At 36.5% G+C, this 22,370-nt stretch overlaps 1 protein-coding gene across 2 annotated transcripts in view; it reads left to right on the top strand.

The window, feature by feature from the left end:
• The window catches only part of LOC131434802 (ankyrin repeat and BTB/POZ domain-containing protein 2), a 257,444-nt gene that overhangs the window by 208,470 nt on the left and 26,604 nt on the right, over nt 1-22,370 (top strand). The window contains exon 1 of one of the 2 annotated variants that reach the window (XM_058601960.1): nt 13,480-14,802. The exons of the other annotated variant lie outside the window; for it this stretch is intronic. The gene's annotated coding sequence lies outside the window, so the exon portion shown is untranslated. Of the gene's footprint in view, nt 1-13,479; nt 14,803-22,370 lie in introns of those variants that run through there. 2 annotated transcript variants of the gene reach the window in all.

The following is a 22,370-nucleotide window of genomic DNA, read 5'->3' as shown; positions in this document are numbered from 1 at the left end:
GTACGGCTCGTGCGATGCAAAAATCAAGATAATGCTCAAACATGGTCAATTGACCACTATCACAGGGGTTCCACCTCCACATAAATCTGCGATTGCTGATATGCAAATTTCTGATGAACAAGTTATGCACGCAAGTTTTCCATCGCATCGATAGCGTCCATAGATCTAAAGCATTTCATTTCAGTCAACAACTTGACGATGGCAGCCTATCTCTTTTCGCGAGATTTCTATACCTCGTTTACTTCAGCTTCCGGCGGACCGATGCCGACGCCACGTTCATGTGAATTACCCCTCTCTACTACCTTATTCGTACCCTTTTTTTTAACACTTCGATCGTGATTGAATCGATACGGTTTGTTGTGTATGTGGATATGAGTACTGAAGACGGTGGACGATCGATACGCGGTACCGTTGATGGCTGTCGATCGGTTGGATAAGATCGGTGGTTAGTTCTGGTTTGTGTAATACTGATTGTGATGGGACTTATGAAGTAATCGTAAACCAGAAAGCGAAACAATGTGAAGACTGAGTAGATGCTTTGATTGCGGAAGATGAGGTATTTGAAATCATGGAGAAAGTGTTTTTTAGCACACTCCATATTACTTTGATTCGAGGTTCACTGAATTTTGAAAACTACATAGATAACAAATATTCAATTATTTACAAGTCAACGATGAGTGTAAATAGGCCAAAACTAACACTAATAACAATAGTTATGAATTATAAAACATATTTCTTTATTATGAACGACATGAAAAGATCACATAATATCAGTTTAGTTGACAATTCACGATGGTGGTCATATTGCGCGTGTATTTTGTTCAAGCTCATATCATGAACCTGTCTCACAAGATGAAAGTTTGTTGTTCACGATTCAAGTATATACCGCAAATGATATTAAAGGACATTAAGAATTGTCATTATTTCTTATCGACACTGCTTGGCCAACTTAAAATCTCTCATAAAAACCAAAACGTTTGAGTTTATTATAATTTTTTAAAAAAATCAAAAAGATTCTCCAAATTTTAAAATATGTAAATAAATATTGAATATTGAAGAATTCAAATAATTATAAACACTGGCCAATGGAGATGCAATGATACCAGCACAATTTTAGTACTATTGATAAATACAGTCCGCCATATTTGAGACAAATGCACGTTGCGATAGCATCACCAATCCGAGCAACAACTGAAAAGCCAACCGATGGGTACATTTTCAAATGCATTATCGATTGGGGTTTCAATACAATTCTAAATTACTAACGAAAAACTTGTTTTAATTCATCTATTAGTAGGATGATGTCATTATCATATTACTCATGTTTTTATAAATATTACAAAAGTATTCTTCAAAACACTTAAAAAAAGAAATTTATTTGGGCATAAACTAGCATAAAGACTCTCCCAGAAAGTATGGACGCACTTTGATTTCGCTGTAAATAATTCACAAGTGTTAGATACTCATATTTTATTCGATATACTGATAATATTAGACTACAACAACAGAATATTATTCTCAACATTTGCTAATTGACCATTGTAGACCAGCTGGCGCACCTTCTTGTGAACGTTCCTCATTAAATTCCGTACAGAATTCTTGGCAACAAGTTTTGACACTTTTTCCAATCTTTTTCGAACTGTTGAATGGTTTCGGCTGTCGAGACATGTTTCCTAAGATATGCCTTCGTTAATGCCCAAAATTCCTCAATTGGTCGAAGTTGTGGGCAATTTGGTGGATTCATATCTTTTGGGCCGAAAGTGACATTTTTGGCAGTATACCATTCTACCGTTGATTTCGAGTAGTGGCAAGAAGCAAGATCCTTGTGTCTTCGAATCATGGGTAGAAGTCGTTTTCGTAAACATTGAAGCAGTGGTGGTGAAGGGTTTCGAAATCTTACCGCAGCTACAAATTGTTTACCAGACCATAGCTTTCTTATCAATTTTTTCGACTCCAATCGATGTCTCGGACTGGTTCAACACTTGCCCTTCTCGCACCGTATAATATTGTGGTCCCGGCAAGGATTTTAAATCGAATTTCACGTAGGTTTCTCCGTCCATGATTATGCAGTTCAAATTTCCAGCAAGAATCGTATTGTACAGCTTTCGAACCCTCGGTCTGATCTATGCTTCTTGTTTCGGACTACGTTTTGGTTGTTTCTACTTCTTATAGGTTTGAAGATTCAAACGTTCTTTAGAACGAAGAACATTCGACTTCTAAGTGTCCACTTTTTTTGCCACATCCCGAACTGAAACCTCCTTCTTTTGCTCGAACGCCTTCAGTATACGTTTATCCAACTGAGGGTTAGCAGGACCTTTTTTTCGACCCGTTTTCGGTTTATCCTCACCGAACTTCCTGATTGCATTTCGCACGGCTTTTTCACTTACTCCTTCCATTTTTGCTATCTTTCTCAGTGACAGTTCGCGTTCTGTGCACCACTTGTACACAATTTTTCGACGTCGTTCTAACCACTTGTGCAGTTGTTTATTCGTTTTCATTAGTTTGTTTCGAAATGCTTGGGCTTTCACGCATTTCGAAACAAACTAATGAAAACGAATAAACAACTGCACAAGTGGTTAGAGAAGAGTGTAAACAACAGGACGCAGCTATAAAAATTGACAGATTCTGAACCACTGCGAAATGGTAACGGTTTTTGGTTGCGTCCATACTTTCAGGGACAGTCTTTAGCTCCGAAAGCGGAAGTCGAATATATACAAAATTGAATAGCTGCTTATGAGCTTACAAGATCCTTCATTTGAATCAAAATTGATGACAATCTTCCTTCCGTAACCGGGAACCTGAAACTTCCGTAACCGGGAACCTGAAACCGACATATTAGAAATTGATTCGTTGGACCAGAAACTAATATAACCTAAGCTTAGAAACTATTTCGAGCCAAATTTTAAAGAATATATGCTTACCATCATTTTTAGTGTTTCTCGTACCGTTTTTTCGATCCACTTTCGAAAATAAAACAGTGTGACAGATATGATTCGTACCGATGAATAATATTTTTAAACAATTCTGAAATCCGGTAGCTCATGAACCGATAACTGTGAATTGGATAAATTTCACAGATTGTCCAGTGAAATTAATATTTTACGAAAATAAAAAAAAATAATACATTTAATAAATTTGGTGTGCAGAAATAAATGAACAGCATTAATAACCAATTTCGCCTTCTTCCGATCACTTTGTCAATGACCAGTACCACCTTCAGACCATCTTCTAACATTTAGGGGAAGATGTTCAGTTGCCGGCAGTGTTCGGTTGCCGGCACCCCACCGTAACTTTTGACATAAAGCAGATAGCGTCATTCCGACAAATATCATGTGTGTGTGTAATAGCAGCAAGTTCTTTTTGTGCCGAATATAAAAGCAAACAGACGCTTGTACTTTTTGCTGCGCTTAAAAAAATTTAATTGCGTGAAAATCAACACAAAAGTTTTTTATCACTTTTTTCATGGTATCATAAATTGAAAAGAATCAATCGAAAAGGCGAGTGGATTGAATATTTATGAGGTGAAATCGATCTATTTCGTGATTTAATACCGGATGCTATCAAAACTTTCGCAACCAAAGTATTTGTTCGTCATTTTCAAAATGTCTACCGATTTCGGTTACCGGCACACCAAGGTGTTTGGTTACCGGCATCCCATTTTTTTCGACAATTCGCGAAAATCTGTCTGTTAATTATCAAATTCCTTAGCTAACATATAAACCTTTTTTCGTCTAAAGACTTTTTACAGACTTTTGAAACTTCGATTCTTTGCGAACATTCGTCAGAAATGGCAGACTTTTGAAAATTGGCGCGATCGTTTCGTTTTTGCTAGCTAAACTTATTGTTTTACCTGGCATCTCTGGTGATATGCAACACGTGGACAACTTGACGGCTTCACTACATCCGTCATATAAGAAAGACTTTGGTTCTCTGGTTCTGTTAGCCATGGCGACTTCAAATTTATCGTCCAAGTCACGGAAAATGAACTTTAATGCACTGTTTAATGCCATTAAACGTTGCTTAGTGGATAAGAAGCCAAAAAATTCGACTGCAGCAACGTATTTAATCCCGCGAAGCCGGTGGAAGATCGGCCAAATTATCACCAAAGGTGCCACCGTCCAAATTATTGGCAAAGAGAGCTAAGGCGAAGTTACCATCAAACAATGAAGACTTTTATCTAAAACGCCTCCGAAAAGAATAAATTCCGTTTTTTCTTTGAATAATTGCAGTCTTTACTTATATTTTTTATCGATTGTATCAACATAGTTTCTTATTCAGTTGTTAGCTAGGGACTTTAGCTTTCCATTGATGTATATATGTCCGCATAATGTGCACTTAGTCAGAAGTTAAAAGCTTAAAAGAAAAGGTTGCCGGCAACCGAACACTCTCCCCTAGATAAAATGATCAGTATCTAACGGGGAAAACAGATTGGAAAATTGACATGTGAACACAATGATGTAACCGCAAAAAGGTTACCGCAGAGACGGGACCCGAACCCGTAGCAAACTCCTAACCGGGGAAATTGTTTTACCAATTAAACTATCCTGCATACGAAAACACATTAAAAGAAAGTCAAATTGACTAGACGAAACTAAGCATGCATCACTGTACTTAGTCACCACGGTATTTATTTACAGTCCGGAATCGACAGAAACATATACATATGATCACCAGTCTATTTTTGCCTTTCTCATATAGCAAGGTTATGCAATTACTGGGAAAACCGACTTTTGAACCGAGGTCCGGAGGGCCGAGTGTTATATACCATTCGACTTAGTTCGTCGAGTACGCAAATTGTCTGTGTGTGTATGTAACGTTTTTTTGCACTAACTTTTCTCGGAGATGGCTGAACCGATTTTCACAAACTTAGATTCAAATGAAAGGTCTTGTGGTCCCATAAAAAAATTCCTGAATTTTGTTTGGATCCGACTTCCTGTTCCGGAATTATGGGGTAAAATGTGCAAAAAATTGTAAAAATAAGTGCACCAACTTTTCTCGAAGACGGCTGAACCGATTTCCACAAAATTCCTGAATTTTATTTGGATCCGACTTCCGGTTCCGGTGTTATGGGGTAAAATGTGCAAAAAAATGAAAATATGTGTTCTAACTTTTCTCAAACTTAGGTTCAAATGAAAGGTCCTGTGGTCCCTTACATAATTCCTGAATTTCATCCGGATCCGAGAATATAGAGTAAAGTGTGTTAAAAATTTTATACCATCACTGAAAAGGCCAAAAAATCGTAAAAACTTTTTCTAAATCGACCTCAAATCTTCTCCAATTGACAGTTTTCATCAGTAGACGGTCAAGCAAACCGATTCCGGTTATTCTTTTAAGAATCGAAGAAAATTATTCTGAAGAATGCCACAGTATTATATATGATAGTAGGATTGATATGAGAAAGGCAGCATTACACCACTAGGTGGATTAAAACAGGCTTTTCCCTTCTGCTTTGCTGCACGACACTGATTCGAGATTTTGTTTCTGTCTATTTTACTATCTACGGAGTACACAAATATTTATATTATTAAGTCACCTCTCCAACTGTTGATTTTTGATTCATCAGACGAACCGTCAAATAATTTGAAAATGGGTATGTGCACTATTTATGGAACTATAAGAGTACACACAGACATTTTTCGTACTCGACAAACTGAGTCGAATGATCGAATGGACAAACTAAGTCGATTTTCTCACGTAGCCTTTCTATATTAAAAATGAACAAACATACAGCTGTAATGTTGTTTTTTTTTCAATTCATCCTATTTTTCAGCACACATAAGGCCACGCATTATTAACTTCAACTAGAAATTTTGAAAACGAAACTAAATAAAACTTGATGAAGACAAATCCAAACGACAGGACGCTTGGTGCATTATTGCATTCCGTTCGTGTTCTTATGCAAAGGTTGCCAGTCGATTTTATTTGAAGTAAATCAATACCCATCGTGCAACCATTTCGTATGCCTCAACTATTTTCCTTTATTAGCAAAAAAAGCTAACGTCATATGATCAATTGACCCGAGTTACGTTTATATTGTAAGCGTTTTTTCATCCAAATGAGCCGTAATTCTAAGTCTATAACATCAACTAATGGACCACCAAAGGGAGTCCATTCTTTTTTATAGGATTTCACTACAATGTAATCAACAATTAATTTCAAAGTATGAATCGGCTTTACCAAGAGAACGTAAGAAACTGATGAACCTATTAATTCGCACACCACACGGAGCCATCCTCGGGCGTACGGCGGGCCAGTGTTGGTGCAAATGTGCGGTACTTTTATTGCTTTTGAATCTACGGTTATGCGTGTGCAAGCACTCTAGGGTCAGCAGCCGTTAGAAGTAAAAATGTGACGCCTATGGTCGCCATAAAGGAGCGATGGCGAAAATATGATGTTACCCAACTTGGCATTTGAATCTGACGGTCACTATTCCGATGAGGTGAGAGTTGTTATAAAATTCAGTTTCGCCCTCCCGCGGCAGGGTAAAACTGCTCTGTGAAATAATTGGAAGAGTGGTTTTGTTTTACAACACAAATGTACTTTTCTTAGTCGTAAACTCTTACCTATGAAATCTTTCGACAATGACTCTATAAACTCGGATCTCCAGTAATCATAACTTTACGACCTTGGAAATGGTTCCCGGACACCAGGCTATCGCCATCTCCAAGCTATGCTCGTGACTGATAAATATTAAATAGGAGTGACCTAGAAATGGCTACCAAGGGACTGATTAAGCCGCACTATTTATTGTACTGTGCAAAAACCCGCTAATTTTCCCAGTCAAGTGGACGGCATTGAATTCAAGACCATCAATGCCGTTAATGATCTACGAGCGTTTCGTCGTGACCGGAAAGTGGCAAATATCGAAGTTGGGAGAACCGTTAATTTTGAAATTTCCTAGCTCGCTTTCTTTGTTAATGATGGTAACACTAAATAGTACATCTCTTCAGTTATTCTTTGTGCTAAATGGTAAACAAATTTTAACCTAAATTTCTATACACATTACACGAATACTTTCAATTGTTTAATTGTTTCCGACAGCGATGTCGGCTGACTGTGAACTTAGTTTTTTTTAAAAATTCAGTCAATTCCTCGATTGAACTCTTTTCCATCCGAAACATTTTGTTTTCATTTCATTTCACGAAGCTGGGAATTCAAAACATTAATTCGATCAATGATTTTGTGTACAGACATAAACCTCGTAAAAATTATTGTATCAGTAGCTTTTTCCTCCATCTAATGTGCCTGTAAAAGCACTCAAACGATCGCATTTATGTTATGAATCAATAAATCACCGCGTCGGTTTTATGACTCGGTCCATTTGCAACCGATCAGACAGTCACAAAAAATAAACCGATAATATGCAATCAAAAAGCACTTATGCCACCGCATCAATTCCATAATAACATCGGTAAATACTTTCCTTTTCATCGTCATGATATTGAACCACTTACCCAGTGGCAAATTGTCTAGTGGCTCAAAATGTAATGGATCGCACTTTCGGTAGTAGTTTACCTTTTTGAAATGTACGGCGTTCGGATGATCTGTTGGCACGACAGATCACGGCACACCTACTTTCAGCCCTTTGGATCATGCCATGTGGTATTTTTGAGTTGTTAATAATTCATATAGAATACTCGAATCCGAAATGTCGAAAAATAATTGCATCAAACAATTTCAGATACAGGATAGCGCCTATATGAGTTGTGATTGAATACTACGCAGAAAAATAATCAAATTCACAGATGATGCACATGACACCTAAACCTAAAATGACTGAATTTTATAAAAATGAGTTAAATTTGTGGCAAACATACCCCGCATTTCAAGCAGTTATGTTACCACTTACAAATTTCTACACTTAAAAATATGTCAGATTGCGTACAACAAGTCTCAGATAAATTGTAAAACTACATAGATAAAAATATTTTGTGAATTTACAGCAATCAAATTACCCCATACAAGAACGGACAGAACTTAATCGTGAATATCTCTTGTTGTACTTAACTCAACAATATAATTTTTTTTGCAAGTTATCGGAAATATGGTCAGGAATTTGTGATTAAATTTTCAACAATGTGAGATTACCATAAAAAACTCAAAAACAAAATTTTCTAAAACTTTTGGAAACAATGAGAAAAATTCATCAGGCCTGCGAAAAGGGCACCCGAACGACGTTTTTGAGAGAGTCAGGTATATATCAGTCCTGATGTTCTATTGGACGAGTATAAAACGCACCACCAACGCACAGTGGGGAAAAATGGACCAAAAACGCGACGATTTTTTTGGAGGTATGATACAGCTGACCACAAAGCACTTTTTTGTGTAAAATGATCAGTAAAATCGATTCCATGTATTTAGAAGGACCGCACGAAACGCCATCATATCAATTTTACCCCAAGTTACCTTTTTATACTGCTTTGTATTCAAGCTTAATTATGTAACATGAAACCGAAGAACTTACAGAAGAGTAAATAGAGTTTTTCTGATGTAAAAAAGTCTAACAAATCGATTGCATATTGTTTTACTGACAGCAGCAAACTCGTTTTACCTTTTTACCGCATTTCTTTTCTAGTTATAATATTTAGTTGAAATATCATCTACAATCCAAAAGCTGATCCAATACAATCTATCAATATTGATTCATATCACGTACAAAACATCTGCGATCCAATCAAACAATGACAATGGGAATGACACAACTAGCTTATTTAACCCGTTTTACCCCAATTAATATCAAAAAGGCTATTTCTGGTTAAACTTTCTACATACAGAAAGTAGGCTGAGTGCGGTTGATCAAAATCGATTGATATTACGAAGAAAGGCCTAAAAATAAGATTACAAATGGATTCAATGACCGCACGAATCTTGTTATGCCGAATATAAAATCTGGATTTCAAAAGACAGGAATTTTTCCTTTAAATCCACAAACATTTTCTGTATCAGACTTTCTAGGAAGTAAATTTACCAACAGAAGCTTTAGCACCGAGAACATCGTCGAAAATTCTAACATTGATTCAATTTAGTCTGACATGCTCTCTAACATTGACAATATTCTGCATCCATAGTGCCAAAAAAGGGAATAGAATGCTAAATAAATGTGGATTTCTACAAGGACAATCTCCAGAAAACATACGAGGGTTCCCAAAGCCTAAACCAAGAAAGTATAAAACTCGAGGAAAAAGTATTCTCAAACAAAGGCAGACAAAGTCATTTCATACGTTATACTAAATAAATCTGATATTTATTTTTTATTTTTAAAAAAAAGAGACATGTTCAAAAATATAACAAAATTTTTTTCATATAGTTCTATATATTTTTATTCTTCCCTTAAAGGTGGTTCAATTATCCCCATGGGGTGGTTCAAGTATCCCCATGCATGGGGATACTTGAACCATCTGACATAATATTGTAAAAAGCTGCTATTTATGTCAAATAGCGAATTTACATTTACATTGAATATCGAAAAGAAAGATTTGTTTTGATTAACCGTAGGTGAAACATATTTTACCCTAAATAGTTTAAAAGATATATCAATTAACAAAAACAGTGGCTCAAGTAGCCCCACTCTCCCTATATAATACTGTGGTATTCTTCAAAATAATTCGATTCTTAAAAGAATAACCGAAATCGGTTTGTTTGATCGTCTACTGATAAAAACTATCAATTGGAGAAGATTTGAGGTCGTTTTAGAAAACTTTTTACGGTTTTTCGCCCTTTTCAGTGATGGTATAAAATTTTTAACATACTTTACCCTATATTTCCGGATCCAGATGAAATTCAGGAATTACGTATTGGACCACAGGACCTTTTATTTGAACCTAAGTTGTGTTGAAGTTTGTGGAAATCGGTCGCGCCATCTATGAGAAAAATTAGAACACATATATTAATTTATTTTACCCATAACTCCGGAACCGGAAGTCGGAACTGAGTCGAATGGTATATGACACTCGGCCCCCCCGGTTCAAAAGTCGGTTGACACTACACTGAAAAAAATCAAGTTAAATAATGGTTTTGTTTCTATTTACGAGGAGATTTTATTTAATTTTACAAACTTGTTAATCGAGAACTTCTTTCGAAAAGAGTTTATTATTGACGAATTTCGCGCTAACTCGAACATATAATTGCAGCCTAATCTCAGATTTCAATCAAACTTTTAGATTTCAGTCAAATTTCCTATAAACTTTGTCTTAAAAAGGCATTTGAATTTAATCATTGCTCATTTTCTAAAAAAAATATGTCGACCTCGACCTCAATAAAATTGTCGAACGAGCCTAAAATTGTTGAAATCGATTCATTGTATTCCGAGAAAATTGAGCGGAGATAAGTACACTTTGTCGGTTGTGTCTTTATACTACAGGGTGATTTTTTAAGAGCTTGAGAGCTTTTTTAAACAATAAAACGCATAAAATTTGCAAAATCTCATCGGTTCTTTATTTTAAACGTTAGATTGGTACATGACATTTACTTTTTGAAGATAATTTCATTTAAATGTTGACCGCGGCTGCGTCTTAGGTGGTCCATTCGGAAAGTCCAATTTTGGGCAACTTTTTCGAGCATTTCGGCCGGAATAGCCCGAATTTCTTCGGAAATGTTGTCTTCCAAAGCTGGAATAGTTACTGGCTTATTTCTGTAGACTTTAGACTTGACGTAGCCCCACAAAAAATAGTCTAAAGGCGTCAAATCGCATGATCTTGGTGGCCAACTTACCGGTCCATTTCTTGAGATGAATTGTTCTCCGAAGTTTTCCCTCAAAATGGCCATAGAATCGCGAGCTGTGTGGCATGTAGCGCCATCTTGTTGAAACCACATGTCAACCAAGTTCAGTTCTTCCATTTTTGGCAACAAAAAGTTTGTTAGCATCGAACGATAGCGATCGCCATTCACTGTAACGTTGCGTCAAACAGTATCTTTGAAAAAATACGGTCCAATGATTCCACCAGCGTACAAACCACACCAAACAGTGCATTTTTCGGGATGCATGGGCAGTTCTTGAACGCCTTCTGGTTGCTCTTCACTCCAAATGCGGCAATTTTGCTTATTTACGTAGCCATTCAACCAGAATTATGTAGACCATAAATCGGGCGTAAAGCGCGAAACACATTTCGAACCGAACACTGATTTTGGTAATAAAATTCAATGATTTGCAAGCGTTGCTCGTTAGTAAGTCTATTCATGATGAAATGTCAGAGCATACTGAGCAAATAATAATGCATGAAAATCATAACCTCAAAAAATCTGAGCAAATACTAATGCATGAAAATCCTAACCTCAAAAAAATCACCTTTTATTATATTTTGGGAACCGGAAGCAACAACTATTTGAATTTCGAGCTTGATTAATGAATCAATAGTAGCTCGCAAAAGTGTCTAAACATGTTGAATTGGTTTAGTCATCTCCTAGGAAATTGATGGAAAAGATGGGTTACATCATTTCTATATTATATTTCCGGAACCAGAAGTGCTGCTTTCAAATGAACCTAGCTTTGTAGACTTCAAGCATTCGGATTAAAGACTGTTCGAGAAAGTATGGACGCGCTTTGATTTCGCTGTTAATAATTCACAAGTGTTGAATATTCAAATTTTATTCGATATACTGATAATATTAGACTACAACAACAGAATATTATTCTCAACATTTGCTACTTAGCCATTGTAGACTAGCTGGCGCACCTTCTTGCGAACGTTCCTCATTAAATTCCGTACAGACTTGTTTTGACACTTTTTTCCAATCTTTTTCGAACTGTTGAATGGTTTCGGCTGCCGAGACATGTTTCCTAAGATGTGCCTTCGTTAATGCCCAAAATTCCTCAATTGGTCGAAGTTGTGGACAATTTGGTGGATTCATGTCTTTTGGGACGAAAGAGACATTTTTGGTAGTAAACCATATTACCGTTGATTTCGAGTAGTGGCAAGAAGCAAGATCTGGCCAGAAGACAACAGGATCCTTGTGGCTTCGAATCGTGGGTAGAAGTCGTTTTTGTAAACATTCCTTGATGTATATTTCGCTGTTCATTGAAGCAGTGGTGATGAAGGGTTTCGAAATCTTACCGCAGCTACAAATTGCTTGCCAGACCATAGCTTTCTTACCAAATTTTTCGACATCAATCGGTGTCTCGGACTGGTTTAACACTTGCCCTTCTCGCACCGTATAATATTGGGGTCCCGGCAAGGATTTATAATCGAGTTTCACGTAGGTTTCGTCGTCTGTTATATTATATTGAACTGTTATGTCACCTAGCAGTTCAACATAAACCGCTAAGCAGACGAGAAATTTCTGCTATTTGTAGAACACTTTTTATCTTTCACCAATTTAGGCTTGGTTATTCAGGAGCTAGCCCAATTTATTATAACTATTTTCCGATCTAACTACTAATGTACTATACGGAAACCAATTTTTTTCAATTTAGTGATTTTAAAAATAGAAGAAACTCGCCCGTTCCAGTGGAACGTTGAAAGTATTATGTTAGTTATTCAATGTGCGTTTTCACATGCACTGCACTGCACCTTCTTTTCTGTTAGTTATATTCCAGTAGTTAGTAAATATGCATTGCTTTAGCATTTTTAGCTTTTTGAGCCTTATCCACTTTCTAACAGATTAGTTGATTTTCTCGTGACCTGTCGAGTATCGAGTTTATATTCAATCACACGATTGAATGACTGCTGTCATTTGAAATGTTTTTTAAACTCGTCTTTTAACAGGTGTTTTCAAGTAGCTTTAAGACGCATTGGTTTAAGTCTTACATTTCTAAAACAGTTGTTTTTTTTTCAAGTATCTATTTTTATAAAAGTTCGTGTATTGAACGCCATTGAATTTATAACTAATGTTTAGCTTATTAATTCAGCTTATTTAATTTGATAAATTACTAATTCAACGATTGGCGCGTTTAGTGCTTACATAAATTTTTATCGTTTAATTCCAATTTTATAAGTTATAGAAAGATTGGAATTTAGTAATTCTTTTAATTTGATTTCCTGATCCAGCATTTTCCCATAGCCCTTCCGCGATCATTACGTGCACAACAGGCGCAACCGACTCTGCACCTTACTCGGCTAACAAATCTTCAGCACAAATTATTGCTCCGCTCCAAAACTCATCAATACTGGGAAAATTGTCTCTATCAACAAGCAAAAAATTGCTTCTAATGTCACTAGCCAGAATAACCAGCTACATATAATGAAGTGGGTGAAAAGTGCACTCCTATTAGACCTCACGCTCGTGAGAAAGGCTCACCCCGGTTTCGTGCGTTTGTTGTGAAAGAAGAGTGAGTGTCGTGGCTCATTTGCTACTCAGAGAAAAGCCGACAGCCTACCAACCCACAATCCAATGAACCGAACGCTGCGGTTCTTTTTCTATTGGGGGGCTTTGGTGGAAAACATAAACAAAACAGCAGTAAACAACGGGTGGCTCGACTTCAATTTATTTCAATTTCTGGTGTTTCAGTTCGCCTACGGGGTTTGCACTGGCTAGACGTTAGTTTCGTTAGGGCATGGCTATTGCTGATCGTGGATCGTACAGTGTTTGAACCACTCGTGGATGGTTTCCCGCGAATTATTATCGAAGCCATCATCTTCGATTCGAATGTGCGCGCCAATAATGTCAGTGTGTAACAATTAAATTGATCGATTGTGGACTTTTTGGGTACACGAAATTTGTTTAAGTGCATCGTTACATCATGACAGACCAGCAACCGAAGGTGGTTTTTGAGGCCACTCGAACTAATAATGATAGATTATCGCGACCCAACTATTACGAATAATCATAGAATGACGATTGTATGTGGACCCATTTTCGCTCGCACGACTCCTATATGCAACAATTGATCGTGTACCAACTGTGACTAGGGCGGACAGTTTCCGGTCACGACGGTCCGTAAGGTAGCCTTGGAAATGGAACCTCATAAAATTTGCAATAAAATCCATTGGTGCTGCCTAGTGTGTAAAAGTTCTACGCCTTGAACATGGGCAATGTTCGGAAATCCAATACTGGAAGATCTGTTTATATGCAAAAAAAAATACCAAAGAACAAGTGATTGTGGGCCTGTTGGTACAGTGAACAGAATTCGATTCCGGTGATTATCCGCGTATTGCGAAAGCGACCGCAAACCGCATAGTTTAGCCTTTCGCAGCCCATTTGCAAAGAAATAATGAAAAGATTGATTAACTTCGCGAGATAGTGTCGTGTCGAGTCGAGAGGCATATTTTCTCTCGCCGCCAGCGGTTTGGGCCAAGAGATTCAACGAACCGTTCCAAAGATCTTTCGGACATGGTGCCAAGTGCCGTAACGCCTAATTGAGTGGAAACTGAGGAAGAAATTAGTGCTACAGCCAATATCGGTGGTTGCGGTCTTTGCATTGAATTGAAACGTTCTTCCACCGCGTGTGTTCGGCCATCTGATTGAAGCATAATGAGCGTTGACTGAAGCGTCGAGTCACCCTGAAAGAAACGCTAACTTAACCGAGATCTTTGCGAGCATGCGCTAGGTGTCACCGATCAATAAGTAGTTCCATATGGGCTTCACGTTGAGTAGACGAAGAAGACCGTGTTGTGTTAGTGTGCAGTTTGCGCTTAATTTGTAGTGAATTGAAACAGCATGAAGTGAGACCAATCCGTGAAACGATTGGATCGATGTAATTATTAGTTTGAAACACCGGAAAAGTACCGAGTCGTTTGTCGTGGCACTTACAGCCGACCATGGACACCGGATGGGTGTTACTGATAGTTGTACACTGCAGTAGACTCCTAATTGGATGAAACTAACCTAGCCCTACAGAATGCTACAGAATCGTTAAAATCAAAGCCCGTATGTATATGCCAACATCCAATAGATTCTTGGAGCCAACGGTGATCTAGAAGTGATTGTGTTTTGTTGTTCCATGTAGAAAATGGAAGGAAAAATAAAAGTTTGAAATGCTACTTCTGTCTGGTGCGATGTCTTGGATTGGTTCGATGTTGTTCTATTTAAATTTAAGATGTTGATCAAAAACCGAAAACCCATGAGAATGGTATGTTGTCGATGTAATATAAATTAAATCAATATTTGTGCTCGTTTGGATCAGCAAAATGCATTCTATTTTGAGCATATTTAAACATGGTTCATGTTAGTTTGATTCGTATGGGGAAAAATATGCAAATATAAGAGTGCAGATTATGGAAATAGCTCTTAAGAGAGGTTCACACGAAATTTGAACAATTATCGTATACAAAATGTAAAGACTGTTCCAGAAAGTATGGACGCACTTTGATTTCGCTGTAAATAATTGACAAGTGTTAGATATTCAAATTTTATTCGATATACTGATAATATTAGACTACAAAAACAGAATATTATTCTCAACATTTGCTACTTAGCCATTACAACATTTGCTCGAACTGTTGAATGGTTTCGGCTGCCGAGACATGTTTTCTAAGATGTGCCTTCGTGAATGCCCAAAATTCCTCAATTGGTCGAAGTTGTGGGCAATTTGGTGGATTCATGTCTTTAGGGACGAAAGTGACATTTTTGGCAGTATATCATTCTACCGTTGATTTCGAGTAGTGGCAAGAATCAAGATCTGGCCAGAAGCCAACAGGATCCTTGTGGCTTCGAATCATGGGTAGAAATCGTTTTTGTAAACATTCCTTGATGTATATTTCGCTGTTCATTGAAGCAGTGGTGATGAAGGGTTTCGAAATCTTACCGCAGCTACAAATTGCTTGCCAGACCATAGCTTTCTTACCAAATTTTTCGACTTCAATCGATGTCTCGGACTGGTTTAACACTTGCCCTTCTCGCACCATATAATAATGTGGTCCCGGCAAGGATTTGTAATCGAGTTTCGCGTAGGTTTCGTCGTCCATGATTATGCAGTTCAAATTTCCAGCAAGAATCGTATTGTACAGCTTTCGAACCCTCGGCCTGATCGATGCTTCTTGTTTCGGACTACGTTTTGGTTGTTTCTGCTTCTTATAGGTTCGAAGATTCAAACGTTCTTTAGCACGAAGCACATTTGACTTCGAAGTGGCCACTTTTTTGGCCACATCCCGAACTGAAACCTCCTTCTTTTGCTCGAACGCCTCCAGTATACGATTATCCAACTGAGGGTTAGCAGGACCTTTTTTTCGACCCGTTTTCGGTTTATCCTCAAAGGTGTTAACCTCACCAAACTTCCTGATTGCATTTCGCACGGCTTTTTCACTTACTCCTTCCATTTTTGCTATCTTTCTCAGTGACAGTCCGCGTTCTGTGCACCATTTGTATACAATTTTTCGACGTTGTTCTGCTGATAGTCCACGCATTTCGAAACAAACTAATGAAAACGAATAAACAACTGCACAAGTGGTTAGAGAAGAGTGCAAACAACGTGACGCAGTCATAAAAATTGACAGATTCGGAACCATTGCGAAATGGCAGCGGTTTTTCTTTGCGTCTATACTTTCTGGGACAGTTTTTATAAGATTTATGTTTTGTTTCTAATCTGTCTATTTAATCATACAGGTTGCGGTTCACTCATACCTTTTGTATACGTAAACCCCGTAAAGTTATATTCTTCTTCAATGATTCAATTTTATATTTCTAACCGTGATTTTTGTCTTTCTCGTATAGAAATGGTGAGCCATTGGGGATGGGAACTGCGTGAGGAGTAGAACCATTGCCTTCCACGTAGCCAACCTGGGTTCAATTTCTAGTCTCGCCAATTTTCTGACTTAAAAGGGAAGTGACAACAAGTTTAAAACCTTTATAATCGAAAAAACGTATATGCAGTCACTGTGAAAAACGACTTGTGAAACGAGTGTACCATTCGACTCAGTTCCTCGAGATCGCAAAAGGTCTGTGTGTTTATGTATGTGTTGTAACGCAAAAGATGATTGGAGTTAGATTCAAATGAAAGGATTCATCTTTCAATGTAAAAGTTTTATTTTCATCTAGATTACAGTACCGGAATAACAGGGTGATATGTGTAAAAATGTCCATAAATATGATGGCTATGATACAAAAAAGGAGATGGCTGAACCGACTATGACAAACTAGGAAAATTTCAAATGGAAGGTCTCGTGGTCCCATACGAAATTCCTGAATTTCATCCGGATCCGACTTCCGCTTATGGAATTATAGGGTACAACGTCACTTAAAGCGGTGAAACAAAAACCGTGAATAATTTTCTAAACTGTCCTCAAAACTACACAAATCGATAGTTATTATCAGTAGGCAGCTAAACAAACTGATTCGGGCTTTCCTGTTGCTCGGTTTCGGGTTCCGGAAGCACCCGAAATAGAGGTATTACATCCCAACGTGAATCTCATTCATTTTTCTCAGCGATGGTTTGATCGATTTCCACAAACTTAGATTCAAATGAAAGGTCTCGTGGTCCCATACGATATTCATGAATTTCATCTGGATCAGACTTCCGGTTCAATAGTTATTTAATGGTTTGCGTTAGCATACAATTGAATAAATAATTGAGCATGATCTCCACTTGGAGGTGTGAGCTTTTCTGTATTTTAAAAGTAGTTTTTTTTTCTAATTAAATAAAATATCCTCTAAAAACAATACGGCGATCAAAATAAAAATCCGTTTCAAGCTCTGTGCAGAATTAGAATCAAGCTTATCGTTTTCACATTCAAATGGTACACTGACAGACCGAAATCGACATTTTGGCGAAAAAATTAGTTGATTTTAATTAGTTATTTTTTGAGACAACTAAAAAAATCTTACTTTTGTTAATTTAGATATTTTAATTCTCATTCCCTTAATTCCCTTAATGGCTATTTTTTTAGTTGAATTCACCAATTGAACGTGATGTCATTTCTTATCTAAGGCACACTCCATTTCCATTCAACTAGTTTAGATTTTTAGTTGAATTAAAAAAATAAAATGTTGTTTTCAATCAACATGAATGGTTGAATTGGCTTCTGCAATCTGCAGCTATATGGCGCCTTGTCACCGAAAAAACGGTAACACCGTAATGACTACTAGCCACCAGATGGCACATTACTACCGAAAAAAAAATTTCAGTCGCGGTTGTCTTTTCTATATTGGCAAGTTTAGACACGATGTTGTATTGGAGGAAAAGACATAAACGAAACATACACAGTTCGAAAAAATCATGTGATTTTACATCTTATAAGATGCACATAAAAGGAGCGTCATATTTCACATAAATTTATATTCAAGAACATGTAAAATTGTGTGATTTGAAAACTACATATTTTGAACTGGAATGAAATAAAAAATAGAAGATCAATAGCAACAGCGGGACTTGATCCAAGGAACATTAGATCACAAAGCACATCGTTCAATCGACTGAACCACAGAAGCACATATCTGCTGGTTGAATAATTGATACATATAAATCCAAACAGCGGTAATTGGTAGCCGAGTGCAAATTACACTCGGAACATGTAAAATTTTGTGCGCGTGGAATATTGCGTCATTTGAAAAATCAAGTAGTTGTGAATTATATTGTTTGTAGATTTATGTCACATGTAAAATTCATAAATTTTATCTGTGTAAACTTCTTTTTAAACACTTTTTCTTCTAAATCGTTGTTTTCTTCATTCGACTTCGCGAAATCGACTCTCTCACTGAAAACTTTGAGCACTCAGAAAACAAAAAACGAATACAGGAAGGGAGAAGAAAAAATAACTTTATTTGACATATACAATTAGAGTGCAACATTCGGAACTCACTTCACTGTTCCACGTAAAAACTTGATTACGCACTATCGCTTCAAATGCGCACAAATTCTGAATGAATACACTTTCCACTAAGAGTTTACGGCATTTTTGCATATCGGTTTAGAAATTTAAATATGTATACTTCACAACAAATACGAAAAACATCAAAACAATTTGCAAGCAGTTTCAACAAGACTGTCCTTTTTAGCTTTTTAATGGATTATTTTCCTTTGACACTTCTCATGAGTTTTTGGCTAAGAAACTTGTTAATAAAACCAATTTCATTTTTGTTTTCTTTGTGCCTCTTGTCTTTCAGCAATGATGATGATAGATAAATAGAGTCAAATTTTCAGATTTTAATCCCAAATTAGTTGTCAATGAGAATTTTGTGTTGGATTGAAATATTGCTGGTTTGTGTCCAGGATATTCGCCAACTAAACACATTCTCTAAATACAAGAATTATTTCAGAAAAGTAAATTCTGAATTTCAACTAATTTAAAAGATATTCTGGAAATTTTGTTATTATAATAAACTAATTCTAAAACAATAATACGAATTAAGCGCAGAGCTTTCGGTCGATCCGTGTATGAAGTGGTGCTCAACTTTGTTGAAATTAAAACGACCTGATATTGTATATTTATACCACTGCAATCGGAGAACATCATCATAATAAAAAATCTGGAATTAACATTGAAATGAATTCGTTTAGTTCTGCGGATTTATGATGTAACAATGTATTCACTTTCAAATTAGTAAATGATTATATTTTAAGCCGTATTTACAGCTTATTATTTCGTACAGTGCGTGTGGAAAAATGTTTTATATATTTGGGGTTGTTTGATTCAGTGAACTGATGGGAATAGCTGTGATAGGTGTATAAACGAATTCAAGGTGATTTTTTAAGAGGCATAGGATTAGAATTTCAAAAAGAAACACAAATGAATCGAGAAAATGGATGTAATCTTTATTAAAATCGATACAACGATCAATATAATTTCATGTTTGAAGATGATTTCATGCAAATATTGCTCGGGGTTCCGCTTTAGGTGGCCCATGCGCAAGGTCCAATTTTGGCACACTCTCTCCAACATATCGGCCGGTATTTCACAAATAAATGCTTCAATATTGGATTCCAAACATAATCATAACAAGAAAGTCTCTAGCGGGAACAAAATCGTAACAAATTTTGTAACGTTTGTATCACAATTATTATTGAATTTAATATAATTGATATAAGTTCAAAAGCAGAAATTTATAACAATAGTTGTAAAATATTAGATAGCAAATTTAACACACAAAAACTATATCCCAGCTAACTTTTAGCATAGTTTCAATCCAAAATTGTTGAAATTTTTTTTTTTGTTAAATGAATAATTTATTCAGTGATCTGATTTCTTCTTTTAGTTTTTTGAAATTCTGATCATTATATTTCGATATGAAGCTACTCATTTTTTCAATCAATGAACTTTATCATGAGTCTTATAATTGTTATCATAAGTTTCAATTTTCAACTGTTTTTGTTCATTAAATATCTCAAAATAACACAAATTGTTATACAAATCAACTGTTGATACAGACCTTTTCAAAATTATAAGGCCACCCAAAAATTTCAAGATACAAAAAAAGAATAGTTTTAGGATTTTTTTCGATGGAACATGAAATTAGATTGCAAAACACGAATGTGAGTCCAAGAGTTGATTGATTTCGCTGAAAAACTTTTGTGATAGAACGTTTTTAAGAAAAAATGGCTTTTCAAAATTATAAGGCCACTTGCAGTTTATTGAGGTTCGGATGGTTAAAATAAGCAACAAAAAGCATCTAATGATCCGCTGCTTCACCGGAACGGTTCATTGTCAAGACTGAAGAATAGCACTTTTCAGCTCTTGTAATGATGAAAATTGACGATTATCGGCATAAATTTGTCGTACCATAATACCCCAGGGATTCTCAATTGGATTTAAATCCGGTGAGCAAGCTGGCCAGTCAAAAATATCAATTTTGTCGGACTTTAGCCACTTCATTGTTTCAGCACTTTTATGAACACTGGCGTTATCCTGCTGGAAAATGAGCTTTGACTGAGCGTCTTCTTTTAATCACTGGCAGCAGAAGATATTTATGTTATCGGAAATTTGCATTTTGTGCGTTGCACAGAACGCACCGCAAACCATTACAGATCCACCGCCAAAATTTCTCTTTAATAAATATCGTGGTTCCTTACGTAGATCACGCCAATAACCGTTGAATCCGTCTAGGTTAAACTTTTTTTCATCCGAGAATATCACCTGTAATAGTTTAACACATTTGTTCTTAAATAGTTTAAATGCGTTTGTTTTTTTTTTTTATATTGCAGAACATGTTCATACCTTTTTCCAATCTTGGGGCATGTTCCGACGTGCAAATTCCAGTCGAGCTTCATTGTGGTGAAGTAGTAAACGAGGAGCACTGTTCATTCTTGCTCGAACTGTTGGGCGAACGTTTTAATGCCCTCCAAACCGTCGAAACTGAAGCTTCCAACTTAAGTTCAGTGCGGAAGGTAGAATTCGAAGATTTATTGACAATTCGACGAGTATCTCTCTCTGAAAGTTTCTTTTTGCGTCCTGCATTTTTATTCTGACCATACTTTGCTGGATTTTTCAGAAAATTGGTGACCGCACATCTGCTACGACCAATTTCTCCTGAAATCCCCCATCCTACCTTCTTGAAGGCCGAAATTTGTCCTTGTTCTTGTTGATTTAGTTTCTTTCGCTTACCCATAGTCACATAACGCCGTTAAATGAATAAAAATGATATTTATAATCACTATATTCAACACAAACTGTCAAACATACAAGGTGGCCTTATAATTTTGAAAAGGGATAATTACTAACTTCAGCTGCTTCGGCTTTGTTTGTCAACAAATATGCGACACGAAAATGTTTTGCCATCGTTAAGTTAGGGTGGATCCATCAAAATCGTGCGAAAACTTTAAATTCGAGGGTGGCCTTATAATTTTGAAAAGGTCTGTATACTTGTGTTATGATTTTGTTATGCGCATCTGATCGGGAATGCGTTAAATCCACACGATCTAGGCGGCCAACTGACGGGCCTAAAACGTGAGATAAACTGTTCACTGAAGGCGACTCTCAATTTGGTCAACAACAGTGTTGCCAAAAAGATACCAGCAACAAAAATTACCCTTTCTAATATGTTTGGTTCAAGTTCATTTCAGTTAGTAAAACCAATTTACACAAACTTAGTCTCAAATGACCGATGTTATATTGTCATCTGCCCTTACATTTAGTTAACGCCAAGCTTCCATTTCCGTTATCATGGATTTTTTAACGCTTTCTAATTAGATATTAGATATTAGATTCTAATTAGATAGGATTTGTTGGTTAAAGCCAAATCATTTATCTTCTAAATGCCAAATTTTGTCATATTGAATACGAAATTGCTTGGCCTATAGCTACAGCATAAGAATCAGAAATAAAAACAAGTTAACCCTACTGAAAGGTTCCTATAATTGTGGGAGATATTTATAGGTTATGTTTCGGTTTTCAAGGCTCGGCTGAAAATTTTGGTTTTGCACAGACCAAGTGAAAAGAGTGTAATCACTTTGCTGATTTTTATACAATATAACACGTCGTGAAATTTGACAATCCCATATGTAATTCAGTTTCTCTTTAGTTAGGGTTATTAAAGTTAAATTAAGTTGATAACGTTGAAGTATCAAT

The sequence above is a fragment of the Malaya genurostris genome, chromosome 3, assembly GCF_030247185.1.
Source record: "Malaya genurostris strain Urasoe2022 chromosome 3, Malgen_1.1, whole genome shotgun sequence".
NCBI classification, from domain to species: domain Eukaryota; kingdom Metazoa; phylum Arthropoda; class Insecta; order Diptera; family Culicidae; genus Malaya; species Malaya genurostris.
This window is presented reverse-complemented; position numbering and strand designations above follow the sequence as displayed.